Here is a 4,134-nt window from a genome sequence, read left to right as displayed (position 1 = left end):
CAATCTATTTTTTCTTTACTGACATGGGCTCACTGGATACATTTACATACACACTAATAACTCGATGTTAAACTGATTATGGCAGTAGGCAGAGTATGGCATTAGTCATGTAAACACCTTACTCTGCTTAACATTACTCGGCATAAGGTCATAATCGAAGTAAGAATACACTAATTAAAACACCAGGTTTTCTGAGCAATCTTGCACATTATTAGGACATGTAAACAGCTTAATCAGAGTTCCAGCAGTGTATTTCATCTGCCAGAACCAGTAGCGAAAGCATCCCTCTTATGTGAAGTGAGTTTGGAAAAACTGAAATTATGCATCTTAGAAATACTTTTCACACACTATCAAATAGGCTTCCCAAAAAACACGAAAAACACAGCATTGAGGCTGTTGTAAATGACACTAAAAGTGTAAAAACATAGATAAAAACCAACCAAATAAAATATAAAATTATTTTGATTGGCCATTTTCTGCATTTATCAAAGTCCCATCACGTACCCTGATTTCAGATGTGTCCTTGTAAACGGGTACCATAATTATTAGGGAAATCGTTCTTCTTGCAAAGCATGTAAACGTTTAAATCAAACTATTATATTAAATCGGACTTTCCACAATAATGGCATTATTGTGTGCCTGTCAGTGAGTAACATATTACAAGAGGAGAACTGCTGATTCACCACCAAAGTTTCAAAATGGCACCTCGTGTATTCTACTATTCTAACTCTCAATCATAAATTGAGACCCCGACTGAGTTCCCACATTGTTTTTTATTTATTTTAATGACAGAGGTCCGGACCTCGGTGTCCTCATATGTAGTTACGGCCCTGCACACACAGCGAGTTAGCGTGTGTCAGTCATCAGCTGGAGGAGCACTTGTGTGAAGTCAATTCACCCTGGAGGAGAAGAGCTATATTACTGTGTGACTGGCAGGAAATGGTAAAGAGGGAATGCTCCTCTCAGTGTGGATGGAAGCTCTGAAATGACAGTAGGCCTATCTGAGAGGACATACTGAAATCACAGCATCTAAGAGGAGGCCTGAAATGACAGTAGGCCTGTCTGAGAGGACATACTGAAATCACAGCATCTAAGAGGAGGCCTGAAATGACAGTAGGCCTGTCTGAGAGGACATACTGAAATCACAGCATCTAAGAGGAGGCCTGAAATGACAGTAGGCCTGTCTGAGAGGACATACTGAAATCACAGCATTTAAGAGGAGGCCGGAAATGACAGTAGGCCTGTCTGAGAGGACATACTGAAATCACAGCATCTAAGAGGAGTCCTGAAATGACAGTAGGCCTGTCTGAGAGGACACACTGAAATCACAGCATCTAAGAGGAGGCCTGAAATGACAGTAGGCCTGTCTGAGAGGACATACTGAAATCACAGCATCTAAGAGGAGTCCTGAAATGACAGTAGGCCTGTCTGAGAGGACATACTGAAATCACAGCATCTAAGAGGAGGCCTGAAATGACAGTAGGCCTGTCTGAGAGGACATACTGAAATCACAGCATCTAAGAGGAGTCCTGAAATGACAGTAGGCCTGTCTGAGAGGACATACTGAAATCACAGCATCTAAGAGGAGGCCGGAAATGACAGTAGGCCTGTCTGAGAGGACACATTGAAATCACAGCATCTAAGAGGAGGCCTGAAATGACAGTAGGCCTGTCTGAGAGGACATACTGAAATCACAGCATCTAAGAGGAGGCCGGAAATGACAGTAGGCCTATCTGAGAGGACATACTGAAATCACAGCATCTAAGAGGAGGCCTGATTTGACAGTAGGCCTATCTGAGAGGACATACTGAAATCACAGCATCTAAGAGGAGGCCTGAAATGACAGTAGGCCTATCTGAGAGGACATACTGAAATCACAGCATCTAAGAGGAGGCCTGAAATGACAGTAGGCCTATCTGAGAGGACATACTGAAATCACAGCATCTAAGAGGAGGCCTGAAATGACAGTAGGCCTGTCTGAGAGGACATACTGAAATCACAGCATCTAAGAGGAGTCCTGAAATGACAGTACGCCTGTCTGAGAGGACACACTGAAATCACAGCATCTAAGAGGAGGCCGGAAATGACAGTAGGCCTATCTGAGAGGACACACTGAAATCACAGCATCTAAGAGGAGGCCGGAAATGACAGTAGGCCTGTCTGAGAGGACATACTGAAATCACAGCATCTAAGAGGCGGCCTGAAATGACAGTAGGCCTGTCTGAGAGGACACACTGAAATCACAGCATCTAAGAGGAGGCATGAAATGACAGTAGGCCTGTCTGAGAGGACACACTGAAATCACAGCATCTAAGAGGAGGCCTGAAATGACAGTAGGCCTGTCTGAGAGGACATACTGAAATCACAGCATCTAAGAGGAGGCCTGAAATGACAGTAGGCCTATCTGAGAGGACATACTGAAATCACAGCATCTAAGAGGTGGCCTGAAATGACAGTAGGCCTGTCTGAGAGGACATACTGAAATCACAGCATCTAAGAGGAGTCCTGAAATGACAGTAGGCCTGTCTGAGAGGACACATTGAAATCACAGCATCTAAGAGGAGGCCGGAAATGACAGTAGGCCTGTCTGAGAGGACATACTGAAATCACAGCATCTAAGAGGAGGCCTGAAATGACAGTAGGCCTGTCTGAGAGGACATACTGAAATCACAGCATCTAAGAGGAGGCCTGATATGACAGTAGGCCTATCTGAGAGGACATACTGAAATCACAGCATCTAAGAAGAGGCCTGAAATGACAGTAGGCCTGTCTGAGAGGACATACTGAAATCACAGCATCTAAGAGGAGGCCTGAAATGACAGTAGGCCTGTCTGAGAGGACACACTGAAATCACAGCATCTAAGAGGAGCCCTGAAATGACAGTAGGCCTGTCTGAGAGGACATACTGAAATCACAGCATCTAAGAGGAGGCCTGAAATGACAGTAGGCCTGTCTGAGAGGACATACTGAAATCACAGCATCTAAGAGGAGGCCGGAAATGACAGTAGGCCTGTCAGAGAGGACACATTGAAATCACAGCATCTAAGAGGAGGCCGGAAATGACAGTAGGCCTGTCTGAGAGGACATACTGAAATCACAGCATCTAAGAGGAGGCCTGAAATGACAGTAGGCCTGTCTGAGAGGACATACTGAAATCACAGCATCTAAGAGGAGGCCTGAAATGACAGTAGGCCTGTCTGAGAGGACATACTGAAATCACAGCATCTAAGAGGAGGCCTGAAATGACAGTAGGCCTATCTGAGAGGACATACTGAAATCACAGCATCTAAGAGGAGGCCTGAAATGACAGTAGGCCTGTCTGAGAGGACACACTGAAATCACAGCATCTAAGAGGAGGCCGGAAATGACAGTAGGCCTATCTGAGAGGACACACTGAAATCACAGCATCTAAGAGGAGGCCGGAAATGACAGTAGGCCTGTCTGAGAGGACACACTGAAATCACAGCATCTAAGAGGCGGCCTGAAATGACAGTAGGCCTGTCTGAGAGGACACACTGAAATCACAGCATCTAAGAGGAGGCCTGAAATGACAGTAGGCCTGTCTGAGAGGACATACTGAAATCACAGCATCTAAGAGGAGGCCGGAAATGACAGTAGGCCTGTCTGAGAGGACACATTGAAATCACAGCATCTAAGAGGTGGCCGGAAATGACAGTAGGCCTGTCTGAGAGGACATACTGAAATCACAGCATCTAAGAGGAGGCCTGAAATGACAGTAGGCCTGTCTGAGAGGACATACTGAAATCACAGCATCTAAGAGGAGGCCTGAAATGACAGTAGGCCTGTCTGAGAGGACACACTGAAATCACAGCATCTAAGAGGAGGCCTGAAATGACAGTAGGCCTGTCTGAGAGGACACACTGAAATCACAGCATCTAAGAGGAGGCCTGAAATGACAGTAGGCCTGTCTGAGAGGACATACTGAAATCACAGCATCTAAGAGGAGGCCGGAAATGACAGTAGGCCTGTCTGAGAGGACACATTGAAATCACAGCATCTAAGAGGAGGCCGGAAATGACAGTAGGCCTGTCTGAGAGGACATACTGAAATCACAGCATCTAAGAGGAGGCCTGAAATGACAGTAGGCCTGTCTGAGAGGACATACTGAAATCA

Source organism: Coregonus clupeaformis, chromosome 26, assembly GCF_020615455.1.
Source record: "Coregonus clupeaformis isolate EN_2021a chromosome 26, ASM2061545v1, whole genome shotgun sequence".
Classification (NCBI taxonomy): domain Eukaryota; kingdom Metazoa; phylum Chordata; class Actinopteri; order Salmoniformes; family Salmonidae; genus Coregonus; species Coregonus clupeaformis.
This window is presented reverse-complemented; position numbering follows the sequence as displayed.